Source organism: Danio aesculapii, chromosome 21, assembly GCF_903798145.1.
Source record: "Danio aesculapii chromosome 21, fDanAes4.1, whole genome shotgun sequence".
In the NCBI taxonomy this organism is placed as follows: Eukaryota; Metazoa; Chordata; class Actinopteri; order Cypriniformes; family Danionidae; genus Danio; species Danio aesculapii.
Window position 1 is genome coordinate 27,353,599 of NC_079455.1, and position 24,584 is coordinate 27,378,182.

A 24,584-nucleotide genomic window follows, 5' to 3' on the forward strand; every position below is an offset into this window, starting at 1 on the left:
TTTTGTGTTTGTGATTTAGCTTGTGCTGTTACTTGTTGTTGACTCCTCCGGCATCTGTCATGGCTTCTTTTTATCGAAATTCAGAATATGCTGCAGAAATCTGTCCCTGGTGCTGTAAAGCTTAAACTGTAAAAGCTCGACTTTTCTCTCTTTTTCCCCTTCAGCTCTGCTTCTTCCAGCCCAGGTTTAAATGGAACGCAATCTAAATGGAAGGATGAGGTTCCATGATGTCATCAAGGGTGGATTCATCTGATTGGCTGTGAGTGTCAAACGGCTGAATTTACATTATAATGTACAAAGTATGTTAGTTTTTGTTTTTTGACTGATGATTTTTTCATGTAATACAAATTTATTCCTAAACATTTGGAATTATGGCCTGTTAAAACATGTACTGCACGTTTCCACCATCTTTTAGTGGCTTTTTTTCCATTGACTGTTGTTGCTCACTGATTCTCAGTGTGTAAATACATATGAACTTTCCGTTTAAATCATCCCCGACTCTACACTAACCCAACACAGTAGATTCTCTTAGCTCTGTTTGATTGTGTTTTTGTCTGTTTTCCACTAGAGAGCGCAATAGATCTGTACAAGACAGAGGTGCCCAAACTTTTTCTTACCCCTTTGACTCGCTCTACGAAGTAGTTGACCTTGTTAACTTGTAGCCTATTATTGTCGGCTAAGTGAACGAGGCGTTCATAACAGAGATTTATTCACAAACGAATCACTCCATCCGTTAGAATGAGAAGTGAAAGCGCGAGAGAGGGTGTGTTTCAGGACACGGATTAGATCAAATTTTACAGGGAGGGAGGATCCATTTTCATGCACACAAACACATCTTTGTCGGCGGTCACTTATCCATAAATATAGAAAAGTGATGTAAAATTATAACCCTGCTGAAAAATCCATCTTAAACCAACCTAGGCTGGTTGGCTGGATTTAGCTGTTTGACCAGCCTTTTAGAGGGGTTTTGACCATTTCCAGGCTGGTTTTCCCCCCCACCCCCGGTTGCTAAGCCCCTGCCGTCGAGTGACAGTGTTTAGTTTAAAAAATCAGATTCATTTACAACCTTTAACTGAAACATTTAATTTCAGTTTGCCTTTGTGTAGCTCAGCAATAAAACTAACAAAAAGATTACGTCAAATAAGAAATGATTATCTCTTGTTTAAGTCATTCACCAAAACCCTCCATCATTCTCTCCTCTCAGATGAGACGGTGGACCAAATCAAACGGGCCAACTTTGGCCCACGTGGCCTTTGGGCATCTATGCTCTAAAATAATAAACCTGACTGTACTTATATCGACCTCTACGCATAAAAAAAATGTATAACCAAAATAAGTTAAGCAAATACAAAAATATATGCATAAAATGGACAAAATGAGTAGAAATAGAGGCTAATAAATGTATAAAATCCCATTGCTAAAATAGGATATCTATGGTAAATGAAAAGAACTGGCATTTACATTTAAAAAGCTAAGGCTAAGCTCTGACATTTCTTTATTAACATTGCAAAACGTATACAAACGTGTGCAGGAATTAATAAAAAAATTGAATATTTACAGTAATGCAGATGCAGGCGCCCCATGAAGTAATATGCAATAATAATAATAATAATCATGCTTTTAGTACACCTCTCCAAACCCAAGGTCATGTAGGAAAGAAAACAAGGAGGATAAAAACACATGCAACTCAAAGAATAAACAAGGTTTAGAAACCAACAGCTGTTCAGTTTTTTACCTGGACAAATTATTATAGGATCAAGATTTATTATGACAATGTGGATCTGATTTGAATTGAACAGAAGTTTCATATATTGACATGGCCCTAGTTATTTGTAGTTAGTTGAATGTGTATATTCTTAGCTTAATATTTATTTGCTTACATTTTTATCTTCAGAACAACAGAACATTCTGGAGCTGATATTTGCCTACATAAACACAATACTTTATTGGTAAAAGTGAATCTACTGCTTATTGCAAATTATTTGAATACCGTTTAAAAAATTACATAATTTTCTGGCAAAAACTAGTAAAATCACCAATCTTTTAGGTATTACATTTCAGGTGCTCTGCCGTAGCACTGATATGATTTGAGAAAAAAGAAAATAGTATTTATTATAACATCTATTGCTAATATACACAGAGCTCCTGTGGTATGACATTCGAAAGAGTAAAAAGTGCGCACACATTTTAAGTGATTTCATTATCTTCCATATTGACAGCAGCTTCCCCATAACTGCACATTACAGGACTACACAATATTATTATATTATATGCACAGTAACCTGCATCTCAGACAAATGGGAAAATCTGTCATTATGCCAATGACAATGCTAATTCACAATACATCATCTTATAAAAATGATGCTAAAAGCACAAAATTTCAATTCTAATATTGTAACAAATGAGCCAAATCACTCAAATAATTTTTGTCATAAAACACATTCAGGTCAATTCACATTTCAAACATGTACACTACTTGACAAAAGTCTTGTTGTTGATCCCAGTTGTAAGAGCAACAAATAATAACTTGACTTCTAGTTGATCATTTGGAAAAGTGGCAGGAGATCGATTTTTCTGATGAATCATCTGTTGAACTGCATCCCAATCATTACAAATACTGCAGAAGACCAATTGGAACCCACATGGACCCAAGATTCTCATTGAAATCAGTCAAGTTTGGTAAAGGAAAAATTATAATTTGGGGTTACATTCAATATGGGGCATGTGGGAGATCTGCAGAGTGGATGGCAACCCCTGTCATGACAAACCATAGGAGAGGGCAAATTCTTCAGCAGGATAGTGCTCCTTATACTTCAGCCGCAACATCAAAGTTCCTGAAAGTAAAGAAGTTCAAGGTTCTCTAGGATAGGACAGCCCAGTCACCAAACAAGAACATTATTGAGCATGTCTGGGGTAAGATGGAGGAGGCATTGAAAATGAATCCAACAAATCTTGATGATTTCTGGGAGTCCTGCAAGAATGCTTTCCCTGCCATTTCAGATGACTTTATTAATAAGTTATTTGAGTCATTGCAGAGATGTATGGATGCAGTCCTCCAAGCTTATGGGAGTCGTACACAATATTAATTCTTTTTTTTACCGCACCAGGACTATATTCTATACTGTATGCTATTTCTGTTAAGTGACAAGACTTTTGTCTGAGCAAAGTCAGACCTTACTGTCCTAATTAAATAATTAAAAATCAAGACATGATCATATTTTATTTTGGTCAAATAAGCGTAACCTAGAGGCCTTTGCCTTTTTATATAAGCCACTTCTGATACCAAATGATCCACTAGAAGTCAAGTTATTATTTGCTGTTCCTAAAACTTGCATAGACGACAATACTCCACAACACATACTCTCAACAGCCTTAGAATTGAATTGGGCTATAGTTTTAATATCTCAGCACTGCAATATATTAACTTTAATTCATTTGTCTACATCAATTACATTTGCTGTTTTTATTTTTTGCAAAACTGTAAATGTTGTTCCAAGTAGTTAAATGAAGACACAACACATATCATATTTTGAATTAGACGTTTAATTTGATTGAAAGACAAAACATCAAAGAACAACCCACAAAGTAGAACAGATGACTTCTTTTTTTTTTTCCATTTCCTTAAAAATAAAACAAAATATGATTAAAGGACAATCCTTCTCTTTGAGACGGCAAAGTGGAGTTTGACAGGGTTCAGGTGTGGATGCTGACATCCTCCCCTTTAGAAGCTCCACTACCAATGCTCTGATTTGAACTTTTCCACTTCAAACCAACAGTTACACAATGTCTACAACAGCCCACAGAAAGATGAAGGAAGGGAGGATATAATAAGCAAGGGATAAATTACATTTGTACAAAAATAGATTTCTCCTATTATTTTCTAAACATTTTTTAAAGGTCCTGTGTCTGTGATGACCCTGTGCCAGAGTCAAAGTTGATCTTCACTAGTTTAAAGGGGAGAAAAAGGTGGTTACGTTTCTTTAGGTCTATTCACTAAGCAGACACTGAGGTTTTGTAAATGAAAAACAAACGATCGATCGGTCGAGGAGCTGGTGTACTGTATTGTCTTAGGGCTCTGAACTGCTGGTATCGATCTATAAATTTAGCTTTTTCAATATTTTTTTCAAGGCTGAACACAAAAGCTTCAGCAATTAAAAACATTTCTAGTATCTGAGAATGTAACAGTGCAATTAGGCCTGGTTTAGTCAATTAAAAAAAACTCCTTTACTAACATTGTGTGGAAACATTTAAAGAATGGATTTATATACTTTCATATTTAGAAATATACACACATTTACATATAGACAAAATAGAGCTTTATGTTATAAAGCATTTGTTTATGTATTAATTCTACCTAGTTTTTCATTTCTGCTCCATTTGCTTCAGGAGAAAGTTTTTTCCTTTTCATTTTGATCTCATGAACCTGCATATGGCTTCAAAACACCAGTGATTCATCTGGTGAAGCCAATAAAATTCATTTGCCATGCAAAGAACATGAGGGTAAGAGGACGAAAAGCTGATTTTCACAAACGCAGTCATAGAGAGGCATCATCATTAACAGCATTGACTGAAGCTGTTGCAGCTATAAACCATCTCCAATGATCTTAATCATACTACTGCCAAAGAGCCTTGTGAGACTGCACTCAAACAAAAACAAACATTCATAATATTTCACGTAAAAGTGCCATTTTTTCATCCGATTAAATACTTGTACAAAATTCAAGTAATGTTGCAGTGCTGCATCTCCACCACTAGGTGGAAGTCTCAGCTCTCCCACTGCCTCAGTACTGCTCCACTCTCCTAATATCTCTCTAACGGCTGCTGGACGCCTCAATCTTGGTCCTGGTGGTCTAAACTTGATCAAATGCGGTCTTTATATTTTACTGCCAGAGTTAAACAAAAAAAAAAAATTAAAATCAACCTCACTATGGACAGTCTTTGGGAAAAAAATGCTAAATGCATAGTTCAGCAGCAGCAGCAGCAAACAGAGAGAGAAAAATGCTGAAGATGGCAAATTACACACTCGAAAACAGATGACAGCTTTAAAAAAAGGCCCCAAAATCTCTCAATATAACACAACAGTGGGACTTGAAACATGAGGTTAAGTGCTTAGAAACATCCTAATGATAATGCACACTTGCGAGACTTGACTGCATGACACGGCTTGTGCGAACAGGAGTGAACGGGGATACATTTAATAGCAAAAGTGACTGAAAGAGAGGTAACGGCACACGTTTGGAAAAAAAATCATTCAAAAAAATAAAGGATACCAATACTGAATTGGTTGTAATAAACTGTACAAGTGTCGCGCTCGCTTGGAAAACCACTTGAGGTGAATTGGTATACAGACGAGTCGCACAATGGAACAAATGCGGGTGGTATACAGATGGCTGGATGTCCACTAGAAGACTCCTTAGTTCACGTTTCAGCATCATGGGCTCATTAAGAACAGGCAGATTGGATTTGTAAAAGCTGATGAAAAAGTGTAAATGATCATAATCCAAACCTCCGACAGCGACCTCAGACGTCCTGTGTCCTAATCCTGAAGTTACGTCCATATTGTGTCTCCAAGCCACCGCTGATGATGATGGTGAGTTGGGAGAATCAGCATGGTTGTTCGTAATTACAGGAACATTCTATCAGGAACAGCTCACTTGAGGTGGAGGGGGAGAAATGGTAATTGCAGCAGGATTGTAATCGCAAAAAGTCCCATCAAGGGCTGAAAACACAATGTTTGTGTTAGAACCCCGAATCATTACCCGCATTATCATCTCCCAAATAAGTCTTTATGCGCTCAGACATGCCAGCCCAGCCTTAATCCTGAATGCAAGACTAGTAAAGTCGGCCCATCCGTCAGCCACATGAGGCCGATTACAGCTCTGGATCCCTCCCACAAGACCCATTATATCCCAACGTACAACACATTCCTGCAATTACTGGACCTCCAACAAATCTTTTTTTTTTTTCAAAATATATACCCATTGCAGGATAGTTTGGTACACCCGTGTTGTTCACTGTTGTCTGGGCGCGTGAAGTCTGTTGTCTCTCTTTTTTAATGTGTTTTATATATATATATATATTTTATATATATTTATATCTTTATACAAAGTATAAACAGACCCATGGACGCCATGACTGAATTGGAAATGCTGAGTTGAGTGGCAGTTCTGAACGTCTCTCTGCTCTGGCAAATGGTGTCAGAAAGGATCTTTGTGGTGGCCGACCCTTCTTTCCCCGTCCCGGAGACAGGAGGTCGTTGTGTCATTATGTCATTTGGTGTGGAGCTTCTAGCATCTCCATGAGGAAGGTGTCGATGGGTGTGTCGCCTATGAGCTTGAAGAAGAACAGATGCTCCAAACACTTGAGTCCGATCGAGCGCAGTGCAGGGAGCCGCAGCAACAGCTTCGCAAACCTGCACACAACATCACAAAATCAAGTCACATCTACAGCTAACCCATCGCTCTTGATATGGCTCTCTGACAACCTTTGAAGTCAGGCATGACCGGAGACGTGTGAAGCTATGAGTTTAGTTTTCTTTTCTTCTTTTTAAAAAAGTAAACCTCTTTTTGATCTTATCTCAAATATAATTACCGGCCACTTTATTAGGTACATGTTTAACTCCATGTTAGTGCAAATATATACATTGCATCAATCAAGCAGTGACATCAGCTCAATGCAGTTAGTCATGTATAGTAGATACAGTGTGATAAAGATGATCTGCTGAAGTTCAAACCAACCATCAGAATGGGGAAGAAATGGGGTTTAAGAGACTTTAGCTGTATCTAGTGTTGCCAGATATAGCAGACTTTTTCCAGCCAAAAAAATGGCCAAAATATTCGAATAATATTTAATTAATTTTGGTTGATTTAAGTCGAAATTAACCTAGTTACTTTAACTGTATAACTTTTAACCATACACCAACACCAGCAGTGACAGAACCATAACATAACTGGATCACTTCCAAATCCCCCTCTCACCCACACACTGCACTTATTGTTGTGTAGATTACACTACCTATTAGAGTATGTTTTACTTTCAAAATGGGGTATAAACTCGCCCCATTTGGCGATTTAAATTCTTTTGAACATAATTAGGTGCTGCTTGTCAATCAGGCAATGCTTCTATGTTTGTTTTGCGGGATTGTGGGAAAAAAAAAAATCTATAAAAGTGTCATATTAAACCAGTGTGAGTTTAACTGCAGGCGCTGTGTGATGTGCATGCACGCGAAGGGGAGTCAGTACGAGTCAGATTTGTCTGGGGAGTCAGATTTTGATCCTACAACATTCCTTTACATCCTCTTGTGGATAGGCCCACACGTTTTGCACTATGCAGTGGTCACTACTAAATAAATGAAGCAGGAGCACACAGTTAGTTTTATTAGATAAGCTGCATATAAAATTTACATTTCAAAACCGGCCGACCTTGCCAATACCATTTTTTTACCTGCAAAATCAATTCAAAACCACCCAATTGTGCTGAAAAACCGTCCAATCTGGCAACACTGGCTGCATCCAAAATAGCCCCCTATACCCTCATTCACTATTCCTTATACATTAATACAGTCCACTTGAAAAAGTGAATGAAACTGAGTGAGTGGTTTGGAGCCCTAAGTTTTGTTTGTGCTTTGCTTGGTGATGAATCTCTCAGATGGATTAGATTATTACATCTTGACCAGGACCCTGTGATAATTATGTAACACTTTGTAAGTTGTATATTAGTAATCAAACCAAGTACTTTAATTTCTGTCATGTATACAAATGTTAATTTAACGGTTTAATAATACTTTAATTAGAAAATCACATAGGATTCTGCCATCTTTTGGTCAGAAACTGAAATTCATTCATCGTGTGAACTTACTGTGCATTATGGGTATTTTCTAGATGTTCAGTTTACACTCATTATGTTGAATTGTGGGATTGACTGAGAGCACTTCAGAACTTCCACTATGGTTTCAGAAACCACAAGAAATGTCTGCTCCCACAATTAGTGGTTAAATAATATTTAAGTGTATATGGGGCGATTTCGGATACAGCCTTTGGATTTCGCTTGGCTGAGTATTTTAGAAGCTGATGATCTACTAAGATTTTTGTGGAAAAAATATCTGGAAAATACCTAGTGAGCACTGAGTGGCAGGGAAAACAAACTCATTCATTCATTTTCCTTCGGTTTAGTCCCTATTCATCAGGGGGAGCCACAGCAGAATGAACAGTCAACTAATCCGGCATATGTTTACACAGCGGATAACCTTTCAGCTGCAACCCAGTGTTGGGAAACACCTATACAATCGCACATCCACACACATTCATACACTTCTGCCTATTTAGCTTATCCAATTCACCTATACGCATGTCTTTGAACTGTGGTGGAAACCATGGTTCAGACTGCTAGTCATTTAAATGTGTGAGGAATATTTTTTGGCATATCCAGAAATATTTAGCAATTTTTCTTGGCCTCCTTAATACCAGCTGACCATTGTTAAGTATTGTTGCTTACCACATCAATCCCTTTATGACCACAGTGTGTCCCTCTAACAGTATGATGGCTGCTCCCAGCAGAATAACACATCATGTCACAAAGCTTAAACCTTCTCAAGCTGATTTCCTTAACATGACAGTTCACTAACTTAAATAGCCTCTGCAGCCACTACTGTAGATTTCAATCCAATAGGAGACCTTTGGAATGTGATGAAACTGGATATTTGCATCATGTGGATATGTTCTTCTGACAAATCTGCAGCAATTACATTTTTAACATGTCAAAGAACAAATCTGTATGTAATCTTACCAGCATCTTGCTGAGCATATGCTGAAAAGTCCTAAGGCAGTTTGTTAAAAAATGTAAAGCGTTGTCAAGGTGTATCTAATTAAGTGGACCGTGAATGAACTCGCATATACTGACATTCGCTGACAAAAAAAAAGAACTAAAAAATAACTAAAACAGTGTAAGAAAATTGTTATCAGCGACTCGTGAAAGTACAAAATGTGCTGTCATTTTGCAATCAGGTCATTACTGCAGTGGTGTAAAAACACGGAGTGGTTCCTGTACCTTCCAGTTGTTCAGGGTACTTATGTTTGCAGTAAGCTTCCAGAGAGGCGTAGACCTTCTCTCTCAGTGCTTCCACTTCACCAGGGTTTGACAGGCCTTTGGAGTCTGAAACAGTAGAAGATGCATAACAGAATTAAGTTTTAGAGTAGGAACTGTTCCATCCTGCTCCAGCACATCCTCAGGGCATACAAAGTCCCCAACAGAACAAGAAATGTTAATAAAACCCTAGCAATGTTCAAAAAAAAAAAGTGAGCTGTTTTAAATAAGCAACGGTTCTTGATTCTCAACACTAATCCTCTCTCATCTCAATCTGCTAAGTTTACAGGCTTCTGAGAGCCTCTAATTGGGGAAAATGAGAGTAGCCTCCCCCCCACTGTCTGTAATGTGAAGGGAACAGAAGAGAGGTCTGTCCTCTGAGAAAGAGCTGGACTCTTCCTCATTAATGATGGGACACGCTTTGTGCCAGTGATTGGGGTTACATTTACTCTGGGGTACAAAGGCCAGTGTTCAGAAAAACCTAAAACCATGGAAAGAGATTGTGAGTGGGAATTGTTAAGTGGAGAGAGAGGAAATGGGATCAAAAATCATTGCAGACTGGACACTGTTTGGACGCTGTTCCTTGCTTACGAAACTAATTTCAACAACATTAAGTTATGTTATGTTCACTTCTTTAGGCATTGTTATGGAAGTTGTGATAATGTTTTTTGCCTATTCTCACATATATCTCAGTGAATTGACTTCTCACACAAGACAAACACAACATCAGAGAAATATGCAGTTTGAAGTAAGAGAAAATCAAATTTTTGCCATGTTTGTTTTAAGTTGGGCTGTAGAGCTCAGTTCTCTGCTTTAGTGTAATTATAAGTATATTATAAAATGATGTAATTATAAATATGTATATGTATTGTTATGGACGACTATGTGTGTTTTGTTAGAGCACCCTGAGAATTTATAAGTATGTGTATGGTAGTGTTTTTTAATTGTTCCTGCACAAAAACTATAAAGCATCAAAATATATTTTTATAATCATTGAATAAGATTAATAATTTTAAAAAGGCAGCGTACATTTTTGTGAACAGAAATATAGCATATTAAAAACTGCATATATACAACAACAGTGGCATTATGTTAACATGCTATACTGTGTTTTAAAGGGTTAAAATATGTTAAATAAAATAAAAATAAAAAGTTAGAAGTTATCACCAGGACTGATGATGATAAAATCTATATCAGTAAAATAAAACAAAAACACACACACATGCAACACTCACTCACCGGCCACTTTATTAGTTACACCTGTCCAACTGCACGTTAACACAAATTCTAATCAGCCAATCTCATGGCAGCAACTCAATGCATTAGGCATGTAGACATGGTCAAGATGATGTGCTGCAGTTCAAACAGAGCATCAGAATGAGGAAGAAAGGTGATTTAAGTGACTTTGAACGTGACATGGTTGTTGGTGCCCGATAGGCTGGTCTGAGTATTTCAGGAACTGCTGATCTACTGGGATTTTCACACACAACCATCTCCAGAGTTTAGAGAGAATGGCCAGAAAAAGAGAAAAAGTCCAGTGAGCAGCAGTTCTGTGGGTGCAAATTCCCTTGTTGATTGCAAAGGTCAGAGGAGAATAGCAGACTGGTTGAGCTGATAGAAAGGCAAACGTAACCAAATAACCACTCGCCAGAGCAACCTGTGCTCTCACTGCCTTCGGTGTGAATGCATAGTAATGGTGTGGAGGATATTTTCCTGGCACACTTTGGACCCATTAGTAATCAATTAGCATTGTGTCAATGCCACAGCATACCTGAGTATTGTTGCTGACCATGTCCATCCCTTTATGACCACAGTATAGTCATCTTTGATGGCTAATTCCAGCAGGATAAAGCGCCATGTCATAAAGGGCAAATCAGCTTAGACTGGTTTCTTGAACATGACAATGAGTTCACTGTACTAAATGGCCTCCACAGTACCAGAAACTAAATCCAATAGCACCTTTGAGATGTGGTGGAATGGGAGATTAGCATCATGGATGTGCAGCCGACAAATCTGCAGCAACTGTGTGTTGCTCTACCATGTCAATAGGGACCAAAATCTCTGAGGAACATTTCCAGTAACTTGTTGAATCTATGACATGAATGATTAAGCAGTTCTGAAGGCAAAAGTGGGTCCAAACCGGGTACTAGTAAGGGGTACCTAATAAAGTGGCCGGTGAGTGTATATATAACAATACATATGTTTTTAGACACATTTTTGCCCTCTATGGACTTGAGGGTTTACAAGAAAAATCAGAAGTGCAAGACATAAGCCACAATTACTTTTTTATTTTTGCATTAAAAAGCTTCTATAAAAATGAAAATACCAAGTGTTACCTGGGTTGAATAGTACAATGGCTCGAAGACACCCAAGCTCTGTTTATATCCATCTGCATGTCTCTCATCTTTGATACCAACTTCCGTCAGCACTCTGCATATAAGAGAAAACACAGAGGTAAAGACAAAAAGCCACAATAGATCTTTATAAATGAAACACACTCCTAACACAATCAGCTGTTGGGAAAGTGGCAAGATATTACTCCATTCAGGCTTTGATGTGCATCAACTGTCAAAATCAATAAAACATCTCCACTGGCATCACTTCCTCTGATCTAGAGGGTAACATCGCCTCTGACTGTGTTGGCCTTTGCATGACCGGGTGACGACATACACACACACAACATGGTTCCCACTCTTAACGCACTGTAATTGAATTGGCCTGCTGGAACAATAATAGGAGGGGTGTGGAACTTCAGCTCAGTGTTTAAGTCCACCATCCACTTCATTTGTAGCGCGGCTGTCACTTATAGAAGACCTGATAAAGAACATTATCAGTGCAGTGCATCTTAATGCAAGCGGCATTAACACTGAGGCTCATTCTTCCATTCTGCGTATTCTAATCGCTGAAGCCTTCGGGCGGTGAGAGTGGAGTGGAGACTTGATCTTGAACCATGAAGCTGTAGGTTTAAGTGAATCAGGTGGCACTGCTGCTGGGGAAGGTAATGCCCCAATTAAACTTAATACAGTTTTTTAAAATCAGTTGTGACTTTCTTAATCAGCATTTCTGTCTTGGGTTATTTTGTGCAATTATTCTGGAGAGTTCATCAAAAAAAAAGAATATTTGATTTTTTTAATTCAGTTTCTTTTATTCTATAAGCATTAAATTTATATATATATTAAAAAATCCTGGCATTTTCAAAATTATTTCTTTTGTTTTGAGCAAACCTAAATACATAGGATGATGTCAGTTTTTTGAACACACCATGTTAAGCATGAATAAAAAACATATTTTCAATAACAGACTATAACTATTTTTAAGGCGACGCAGTGGCGCAGTAGGTAGTGCTGTCACCTCACAGCAAGAAGGCCGCTGGTTCGAGCCTCGGCTGGGTCAGTTGGCGTTTCTGTGTGGAGTTTGCATGCTCCCCCTGCGTTTGCGTGGGTTTCCTCCGGTGCTCTGGTTTCCCCCACAGTCCAAGTACATGCGGCACAGATAAATTGGGTAGGTTTAATTGTCCGTAGTGTATGAGTGTGAATGAGTGTGCATGGATGTTTCCCAGAGATGGGTTGCGGCTGGAAAGACATCTGCTGCATAAAACATGTGCTGGATAAGTTGGCGGTTCATTCCACTGTGGCGACCCTGGATTAATAAAGGGACTAAGCCGAAAAGAAAATGAATGAATGAATAACTATTTAAATTTTTTTAAAACATACATATAGTAGAATTTAGCGTATTTTAATTATTTTAATATCGGCATGTTTTAAAAATCTACAAAATATATTATATAAACATTTTACATTACATTCAAACTTTTAAAAGCTTTTTAAGTTATTCTATATTTTTAAAAACATTTCCTTATTAAAAATGCATTATATTGCCTTTAGTTTTTACAATACTTCAATGGGCTAGTTGCTCAAGATGGCACCTATGAGCTTCCCAGACGCAAGTGTGTGCGCATTTACTTCGGGTTGTATAGAACCATGAAGGAAGAGGTGAAGATTTCCAAATTTTCGTTACCAAAAATGAGTATGTTTAATATAAAAACAAAGTAGTTTATCAGCGACAGGAGAGAACATCTTCACAACATTGCTGCATACCTCAGTGCACTTTTGCTTTCATTTTTTCCCTGTTGGTGCTAAAGTTCCTGCTCAGTGGTTACTCAAATACCGTTGGGAACATGTCTTTTTTTGTAGCAAGTTGTTTCTCTGCGTTGTGTTCTAATTATTCTTTTTTAATTATTAAAAGTAGTTCCACACAAATATGGTAATGCTAAGGTGATTTTATTTTGCTTCTGCATAACACTATCTGTAAATATGAGTTTTTTTTAACCCTCTTCTCTCAACAGACATAAGTCAAGAGCACAAGCTCTCAATATACACTCACACTTTACAACATACATACATATGATGTTTAATATATCACAGATTGCAATCAGAAATAATAGTAATATAGTAATAATACAATAAATAATATTCCAGAGATATCAATGGAGCATCTGTGTCGATGATCCCAAACTCTCGGTGTGGGAAGAGTATAGTTGTTCCATGCAAAAGACTTTTCTCAGTCCATCAGGTGTCAAAACAATATTATCTTTAGGATGTACACTACACACTAGTAGTTTTTGTATCACTGAAGTGATTCCAACTGACTTTGAGTAACCACTGAGCACAAACTTTAGCATAGACAGTGAAATAATGAAAGCAAAAGTGCACTGAGGTAAGCAGCAATGTAGTGAGACTGTTTATTTCCTGTCACTAATAAACTACTTTGTTGTTTTTGAACATGCTCATTTTTGGTAACAGAAATGAGAAATCTTCTCTTCTTCCTTCATAGTTCTATACAATCGGAAGTAAATGCGCACACACGTTGCGTCTCGAAAGCTCACGGCTGCCATCTTGTGCTACTAACCCATGCTATTCTTAAATGATTCTTTTCTGTTAAAGTCTTCCTCAAAACACTTGACAACCAACAAGGCTCTCTTCAACCCTTATTCTGACTAAGATCTGGACAAAGAAAATTAAAATGTTGGCAGCTTTATTGCACATTGTTCTAGCTTGTGAAGCCTTTGGCGACATTAGCTGTATCAGCCATATTTTTTGATTCCATCATAAATGACACACAAATGGATTTCCTTTAACATTTTCTGTCTGAACACCCGACCACTTCTGCATGACCTCTGTTTCTAGCACGGCTGCATATTTAATGAATATTGATGTAAATCGATAGAACGCTCGCTCCTCCCTGTCTTTGCCTCAGAGTTGGGCTGGCAGAAATGTCAAGGTTCCTCTTCTACCCTTGAAATGCCCATGAAAATCTTCCATATTGTATAAGCCTCTAAATTATATTGTACATAGAAAGAAAGTGTATCAAAACACATTTTATACATTATGATTTTTAAAAACCTATTTCATTAATTTTTATTTGTATGTAAGGGATCGTACAGATCAAAGACAAGCCATCCTAATTTTGTGTCTGCATCAAATTACATTTAGAAGTGATTTTGTATACATAGAAAGCATTTTAAATGCAAGTTAAGCATCTACATTTGTATTTCAATTGACTTGTAAAAATACAGTGCCAAATAAAGGGTTAAATGAAGTTTCATCAACATGAGACAGACATGTAGAAATGAAACAACAAACTTATTTTGTTTTATTTGTACTTTACCTGTAGAAATTAAAACATATCAAAGAAAAGAGCCATCACAAAACTTTATTGTTCTTTAAATTATTAAAATATACTTGATGACAAATGAATACACTCACTGGCCACTTTATTAGGTACACTTTTCTAGTACTGGGTAGGACTCATTTTTGCCTTCAGAATTGCCTTAATCCTTTGTACTGGATTACTACTATGTATAATTCAACATAGTACTGGAAATGTTCCTTAGAGATTTTGGCCCATATTGACTTGATAGCATCACGCAGTTGCTGCAGATTTGTCGGCTGCACATCCGTGATGCAAATCTCCTGTTACACCACATCCCATTACTTTATTGGATTGAGTTCTGGTGACAGTGAAGGCCGTTTGAGTATAGTAAACTTATTGTCATATTCAAGAAACCAGTCTGAGATGATTCGCAAATTATGACATGGCGCGTAATCCTGCTGCAATTAGCCATCAGAAGATGACTATACTGTAGTCATATAGGGATGGACATGGTAAGCAACCAATACTCAAGTAGGCTGTGGCGTTAACACAATGCTCAATTGGTACTAACGGGCCCAAAATGTGTCAAGAAAATATCCCCCACACCATTACACCACCACCACTAGCCTGAACTGTTGATACAAGATAGGATGGATCCATACTTTCATGTTGTTGATGCCAAACTCTCACCCTACCATCCGAATGTTGCAGCAGAAATCGAGATTCATCAGACCAGGCAACGTTTTTCCAATCTTCTATTGTCAAATTTTGGTGAGCCTGTGCAAATTGTAGCCTCAGTTTCCTGATCTTGATGACAGGAGTGGCCTAATAATAGTACCTAATAGTAATAGTACCTAATAAAGTGGCCGGTGAGTTTATGTACTATCTATATGAAAGATATTGGCAAAATATAAAACATATCATACACAATGTTATTAGTATTTTTTGTAGCATAATACTTTTTATTCAAATGATTATTCTTCTAATTTAGGTTAACTTTAACTAATTTTAGTAGTTTTTATTCAGTAAATCATGGTAAAAATGTGTGGCAGAAAAAAATGCTCTTGATTGACCCCTTCCTGTCTCTGACGCATCGATAAACACAAAATTTGTATATTATATTTTCTAAAGTAAACACACACACATAAGTATTTTATTATTATTATTATTATATATTATTATTATAGTATAATTATTATAAAACGAATATATTCTGTTATATTATATATAATTATTAAACATTATATATTTGTATCCCTTAAAAGTTTCAGTCAAACTGAAATAGTTTGGTACCCCAATTTTCATTGTACCAAATTCATTAAAAAAAATAAATAAATAAAAATGTTCACCCTGTCAAATATGGCTCCTACTCCGGCACTGTGGGCGCTGTTTCGGTGCACATGTAATCCTGTGGCCAACAGTATTCCATCTTTCACTGCTATGGATCGGTGCGAAAATGACGCAATGAGGAGCTCATTCCATCCTGAAAGAGATGGACAAAATCACCATACCTCATTGCACACAGTGAGGGGAAATTAAGCAAGCGTGTGAGTGACAGGGCTCCTTTAACTAGTCTGCCTAGCAACTACCCCTCATTTCCCCAGAGTTGAGCTTGGAAAAACTGAGATGCTTTCATCTGTGAGACAGCAGAACTAAAGCGGTTATTTATAGACAACCTGAGAGCTCGCCGAGAAGGCCCTCTCCAAATGCTCTTCAGCTTCTTCTGAGAACATCAGAACATCTTGCTAATGCAATGAGCCACGCAGGAAATTAAAAAAAACTGTTTGTTTGTAAAATGCTGGTCTACAGAGCATCTTTCTATAGGAGTCAAACTTGGTCAACTTCTAAAAAACTCACTTATAAATCTGATGTTGTAAATATAAACGATTGTGTCAAAACGTTCTTTTCTACTGCCATTTCATAACTAGTGAGGACACAACACACATTTCAGCAACTATAATATTGACCATGGACACCATATTTTACATTTATAAGTCCGCCGCCTCCTCCCACACCAGTCTAGGCATGGGCCTTTATATGGTTCTGACAGTATGATAACCTTGGAAAAAAATATTGTGGTTTTACGGTATTGTGATTACTGCTCTAAAATATATTCTCTTAAAATGTCTGGGTAAAAAAAACTAAATCTTTTCCCCTTTGAACACAATATATGTTATTTTAAGAAACATTTAAAGTATTTTGGAGCAGTAAACACGTCAAGCTAAATAATTTTCCAAACCGCTGTATACCTTAAAACGGTTATTGTCCCATGCCTATACTAGTCATGTTAATCACCTCAACAATGTCTCAAAACCATTCAAATATCCAATAAGTGATCTGGGGTTCTGTCGATAATTGTATTCACAAGGTAAAGATTAAGGGTGCTTTCACACTAGCACTTTTTGTTTGCACCCGAGTTCGGTTGATCATTCAGAGTTTGGTACGTTTAGCTAGTGTGAACGTTGTCTTCTGAACTCTGGTGCGCACCTGTGAACTGTACCTGAGTCTGCCTGAAAGAGGTGGTCTGGGGTACGGTTCACGCAAACTCTGTACCTTGATGACAAGCGGGACTGAGCCAGGGCAAACACAGTGATAATGTCTGCCTGTCTCCTCCAAAAACAGCTTCTGCAGACATCGTGTTATGTTCATTTACAATATTTTTTTGGGGCAGATGGACGCGAGTTGCTTTTTGTATGTTACCAAAATGAAAAGATTCAGTTAAAAGCAGAACGATCGCGATGTGGTCGGAAGACACAGTTGTATTTATTAACAAACCATTTGAGTAACAAATAAGGTTGTATTAGCAAATAATTTGAATTAATGCAAAAAGATACATAAGTTCAGAAGCTCAGAACTTTCAACATGTCTTTTTTAAAAGTAAATAATTTTGGTAAGATTTTGTTCTGTTTTCGTCCAAAAGTGGAAAATTAGTTAATTAACAATAATGAGCCTAATAAGGGGCTATGCTACACCACTATGCTATGCTACAGTGTTCAGTATGCTGGTTTCACTCTCTCTCCAGCGCTAATCACTACACAGTCTGAAATGGCTTTCACACTTAATGTGGAACATGCACTGTCAACTAGCTGGCAAGCATGTCACAGTCACAGTTCAAATAGCTTAACAATCCATCTACCCATATGCTGGTACACTGTCAATAAATGTTACAGTCAATAAAATGTGGTTATTATATTCAACTGTATTTTTTAATTAGCACATTTTAAGATTTTTTTAAATGGAAAGTTATTTACAATTACTTTATTAAATAAAATAACATATAATTATTACAAAGTATTTTCAGTTTTGATTTATGCCAAGTGCATCGAGCATTTTAAATTTTCGGCTCAGAATATACATTGCAGTGCATAACTATATTTTGTTCATCAGTTTTAAAACCTAGAAGCCCTTGTAAGGACAATGTTTATTTACTTGTATTTATTTATTTGTTTGGGAGTGACATTACTTGGGGAGATTTGTGCATTTTAGAGTTCAAATATACATGTGAATTACAGCTGCAGGATATTGGAAAAGTCTGACATTGCGATATTTTGTTTCTCTGCGATATATATTGAGATATGAAAACAATTTCACCAGATGGCTTGAATCGCTCTATTTGTAAAAAAAAAAAAAAATCTTGAATTTAGCTTGATTAGGGTGATTTTGTAAGAGTGTGAATTGTGTATAAATATAATAAACAAATTGCAAGCAAGAATAATTACAATAGAGCAACGGAAAAAGGAAAAAAATGGGAGAATTAAACAGTATTCAGGTACAGAAATTGAATAATGAAGTGTAAAATACCACTGTATAGAATTCATTGTAGTAATTCAGTAAAATTATTCTTCATTAAAGTAACAAATGTTCTACTTTTTTGTGCACGAATGCTTTAAACGCTATTGAAATGCCTTTAAAACACATTCGAATGATAAGTTATAGTTATACTTTGCACAAATCTTGTGTATTCTAAATTGTTGATCAACTATAAACCCAACTCAACCATGCATATCCTGCAATATGACTATTGCAGACACACATGCTGCGATATCAATACTGAAACGATATATTGTGCAGCCCTAATGTGAAACTTTGCATTTTTTTGGTTTTGAGATGCCTCTAATAATAGTAACAGCCACATTACTTTAATATAAACACTCTTGCTTCTGAGTTTTACATATAAATTAACTGGTCCTGTTTCTAGCTGAGCAATCTGTCTTATAGGAGTGCATCTGTCTGGTTGTGCTCTTAAACTCACCTGCTCGTAGTAGAATGACCTGGTCGTCAAGCGGGAGCTCAGAAAAGTGTGGAATCCTCTTCGCCCACTCCACCAGAGTAAAGAGCTGCTTGTCTGCGGCCTGACAAATGTTGGTGACTGGATCATTGGGCTGTGGAGAAAACAAGAACACAGCTGTTATACATGCTCTCAGTCCAAACATCTAGCAAGTTTGAACACAGTGCTGTTTTGAAATGTGTAAGAACACAGTCCAAGTACACACTATAATAACTGGTGACATTCACACCGGGCAGTTACAGAAACTCAGTTATAAGACCTTATCATCAGGTTGGCTCCTCATGAAAACTAAATTCCTAACTAATTTAGACCTCTAAAATATTTCCTAGAACTAAAACTATTCCCAGTCCTTACTATGTGAACACACCAAAATCGGGGTACTAGTTTAGGAAGTGGGTAAGATCTCCCGAGGAGCAAAAGCACCCTATAGTCAGCTTGAACATAGCCTGTGTTTGTTTCCAGTGAGTTTCCCCTATTGTTCAGATCATAATATGCTACGGAATGGAAGTTTTTAGAATGTTGGTCCATGGCATTTGTGTCTTTTGACAGTTACCTGCATAAATGCAGTGCCATAACTTTTCTTTTTCCATGTTGAAGGGGCTTCATAACCTCATACTTCAGACTGATGCCGTTCTCTGCATGCAGACTATTACAGACTGCACCATGGGCACATAACTAGTCAGTTCCACCCAGAGTGTTGCACTGGAGCTAGGATCCAATCAGACATAAAGGCCAGTCGCCATACAATTTTTTTGTTTAATTTTATATCAAAAACAGTAAAAATAACTATTGTCATTTTTTGGCACTTAGGGTGTGCCCTCTGTCCCACCCACCGCAGCCTTAGAGACACCCCTAATCCTATCTCCAGCTGTTTACCAGGTGAAACGACAGTCGTTCCCATATTGTCCAGATGGCCAAGGTACACAATTACAGAGTTTCCTCTTGAGCCTTTGATAGTCCATCCAGTCAAGAAAGAAATGCCCCAACATTTTACTGTCTTACATAAACAGTCATATCCTGATTGTTCAGTTTGCTTGCAGGTTTTTGTTGCACAATATAACAAACTGCACAAAGGGCACACAACTAGTCATTCTGGGCAATAATGCAGTGCCACAACATTTCTTTCTTTGCTGTTTTGAACAGTCATCCCCTGATTGTTCAGGATGCATATATGCTACGGAATGGAAATTTTACAATGTTGGTCCATGGCATTTGTGTCTTTTGACAGTCATCCTGCATAAATGCAGTGCCATAACTTTCCTTTTTCCATGTTGAAGGGGCTTTCATACCTCATACTTCCGACTGATGCCAGTTCTCTGCATGCAGACTATTACATTGCACCATGGGCACATAACTAGTCAGTTCCACCCAGAGTGTTGCACTGGAGCTAGGATCCAATCAGACATAAAGGCCAATCAGCCACACATTTTTTGTTTTTTTATATCAAAACAGTAAAAAATAATTGTTGTCATTTTTTGGCAGCTTAGGGGGCGCCCTCTGTCCCACCCACCGCAGCCTTAGAGGACACACCCTAATCCTAGCTCCAGCTGTTTACCAGGGGTGAAACGACAGTCGTTCCCATATTGTCCAGATGGCCAAGGTACGCAATAACAGAGTTTCCTTTTGAGCCTTTGATAGTCATCCAGTCAAGAAAAAATGCCCTAACATTTTACTGTCTTACATGAACAGTCATATCCTGATTGTTCAGTTGCTTGCAGGTTTTTTAGTTGCACAATATAACAAACTGCACAAAGGCACACAACTACTCATTCTGGGCAATAATGCAGTGCCACAACATTTCTTTCTTTGCTGTTTTGAACAGGCAGTCATCCCCTGATTGTTCAGGATGCATAATATGCTACGGAATGGAAATTTTACAATGTTGGTCCATGGCATTTGTGTCTTTTGACAGTCATCCTGCATAAATGCAGTGCCATACTTTCCTTTTTTCCATGTTGAAGGGGCCTTCATAACCTGATCACTTCCGACTGATGCCAGTTCTCTGCATGCAGAGACTATTACATACTGCACCATGGGCACATAACTAGTCAGTTCCACCCAGAGTGTTGCACTGGAGCTAGGATCCAATCAGACATAAAGGCCAATCAGCCATACATTTTTTGTTTAATTTTATATCAAAACAGTAAAAAATAACTATTGTCATTTTTTGGCAGCTTAGGGTGTGCCCTCTGTCCCACCCCACCGCAGCCTTAGAGGACACACCCTAATCCTATCTCCAGCTGTTTACCAGGGGTGAAACGACAGTCGTTCCCATATTGTCCAGATGGCCAAAGTACACAATTACAGAGTTTCCTCTTGAGCCCTTGATAGTCATCCAGTCAAGAAAGAAATGCCCAACATTTTACTGTCTTACATAAACAGTCATATCCTGATTGTTCAGTTGCTTGCAGGTTTTTTAGTTGCACAATATAACAAACTGCACAAAGGGCACACAACTACTCATTCTGGGCAATAATGCAGTGCCACAACATTTCTTTCTTTGCTGTTTTGAACAGGCAGTCATCCCCTGATTGTTCAGGATGCATATAGCTACGGAATGGAAGTTTTACAATGTTGGTCCATGGCATTTGTGTCTTTTGACAGTCATCCTGCATAAATGCAGTGCCATAACTTTCCTTTTTCCATGTTGAAGGGGCCTTCATAACCTGATCTTCAGACTGATGCCAGTTCTCTGCATGCAGACTATTACATTCTGCACCATGGGCACATAACTAGTCAGTTCCACCCAGAGTGTTGCACTGGAGCTAGGATCCAATCAGACATAAAGGCCAATCAGCCACACATTTTTTGTTTAATTTTATATCAAAAACAGTAAAAAATAATTATTGTCATTTTTTGGCAGCTTAGGGTGTGCCCTCTGTCCCACCCACCGCAGCCTTAGAGGACACACCCTAATCCTATCTCCAGCTGTTTACCAGGGTGAAACGACAGTCGTTCCCATATTGTCCAGATGGCCAAGGTACACAATTACAGAGTTTCCTTTGAGCCTTGATAGTCATCCAGTCAAGAAGAAATGCCCAACATTTTACTGTCTTACATGGACAGTCATATCCTTATTGTTTAGTTGCTTGCTGGTTTTTTAGTTGCACAATATAACAAACTCACAAAGGGCACACAACTAGTCATTTGGGCAATAATGCAGTGCCACAACATTTCTTTCTTTCTTTCTGTTTTGAACAGGCAGTCATCCCCTGATTAGGATGCATAATATGCTATGGAATGGAAAGTTTTACAATGTTGGTCCATGGCATTTGTGTCTTTTGACAATCATCCTGCATAAATGCAGTGCCATAACTTTCCTTTTTCCATGTTGAAGGGGCCTTCATAACCTCATACTTCCGACTGATGCCAGTTCTCTGCATGCAGACTATTACAGACTGCACCATGGGCACATAACTAGTCAGTTCCACCCAGAGTGTTGCACTGGAGCTAGGATCCAATCAGACATAAAGGCCAGTCAGCCACACATTTTTTGTTTAATTTTATATCAAAAACAGTAAAAAATAACTATTGTCATTTTTTGGCAGCTTAGGGTGTGCCCTCTGTCCCACCCACCACAGCCTTAGAGGACACACCCTAATCCTATCTCCAGCTGTTTACCAGGGGTGAAACGACAGTCGTTCCCATATTGTCCAGATGGCCAAGGTACACAATTACAGAGTTTCCTTTTGAGCCTTTGATAGTCATCCAGTCAAGAAAGAAATGCCCTAACATTTTACTGTCTTACATGGACAGTCATATCCTGATTGTTAGTTGCTTTGGTTTTTTAGTTGCACAATATACAAACTGCACAAAGGGCACACAACTAGTCATTCTGGGCAATAATGCAGTGCCACAACATTTCTTTCTTTGCTGTTTTGAACAGGCAGTCATCCCCTGATTGTTCAGGATGCATAATATGCTACAGAATGGAATTTTACAATGTTGGTCCATGGCATTTGTGTCTTTTGACAGTCATCCTGCATAAATGCAGTGCCATAACTTTCCTTTTTCCATGTTGAAGGGGCCTTCATAACCTGATACTTCCGACTGATGCCAGTTCTCTGCATGCAGACTATTACAGACTGCACCATGGGCACATAACTAGTCAGTTCCACCCAGAGTGTTGCACTGGAGCTAGGATCCAATCAGACATAAAGGCCAATCAGCCACACATTTTTTTTGTTTAATTTTATATCAAAACAGTAAAAAATAATTATTGTCATTTTTGGCAACTTAGGTGTGCCCTCTGTCCCACCCACCGCAGCCTTAGAGGACACACCCTAATCCTATCTCCAGCTGTTTACCAGGGGTGAAACGACAGTCGTTCCCATATTGTCCAGATGGCCAAGGTACCAATAACAGAGTTTCCTTGAGCCCTTGATAGTCATCCAGTCAAGAAAGAAATGCCCCAACATTTTACTGTCTTACATGAACAGTCATATCCTGATTGTTCAGTTGCTTGCTGGTTTTTTAGTTGCAAATATAACAAACTGCACAAAGGGCCACACAACTATCATTCTGGGCAATAATGCAGTGCCACACATTTCTTTCTTTGCTGTTTTGAACAGGCAGTCATCCCCTGATTATTCAGGATGCATAATATGCTACGGAATGGAAGTTTTACAATGTTGGTCCATGGCATTTGTGTCTTTTGACAGTCATCCTGCATAAATGCAGTGCCATAACTTTCCTTTTTCCATGTTGAAGGGGCCTTCATAACCTGATACTTCCGACTGATGCCAGTTCTCTGCATGCAGACTATTACAGACTGCACCATGGGCACATAACTGATCAGTTCCACCCAGAGTGTTGCACTGGAGCTAGGATCCAATCAGACATAAAGGCCAATCAGCCACACATTTTTTTGTTTAATTTTATATCAAAACAGTAAAAAATAATTATTGTCATTTTTTGGCAACTTAGGGTGTGCCCTCTGTCCCACCCACCGCAGCCTTAGAGGACACACCCTAATCCTATCTCCAGCTGTTTACCAGGGGTGAAACGACAGTCGTTCCCATATTGTCCAGATGGCCAAGGTACACAATTACAGAGTTTCCTTTTGAGCCTTTGATAGTCATTCCGTCAAGAGAAATGCCCTAACATTTTACTGTCTTACATGGACAGTCATATCCTGATTGTTTGTTGCTTGCTGGTTTTTTAGTTGCACAATATAACAAACTGCACAAAGGGCACACAACTAGTCATTCTGGGCAATAATGCAGTGCCACAACATTTCTTTCTTTGCTGTTTTGAACAGGCAGTCATCCCCTGATTATTCAGGATGCATAATATGCTACGGAATGGAAGTTTTACAATGTTGGTCCATGGCATTTGTGTCTTTTGACAGTCATCCTGCATAAATGCAGTGCCATAACTTTCCTTTTTCCATGTTGAAGGGGCCTTCATAACCTCATACTTCAGACTGATGCCAGTTCTCTGCATGCAGACTATTACATTCTGCACCATGGGCACATAACTATCAGTTCCCCCAGAGTGTTGCACTGGAGCTAGGATCCAATCAGACATAAAGGCCAATCAGCCACACATTTTTTTGTTTAAT

At 38.1% G+C, this 24,584-nt stretch overlaps 1 pseudogene; it reads right to left on the reverse strand.

Annotated features, from left to right (window-relative positions):
• Window positions 1-3,846: 3,846 nt before the first annotated feature.
• LOC130215046 (retinoic acid receptor RXR-alpha-A-like) lies at window positions 3,847-24,102 on the reverse strand (annotated as a pseudogene).
• Window positions 24,103-24,584: the final 482 nt, after the last annotated feature.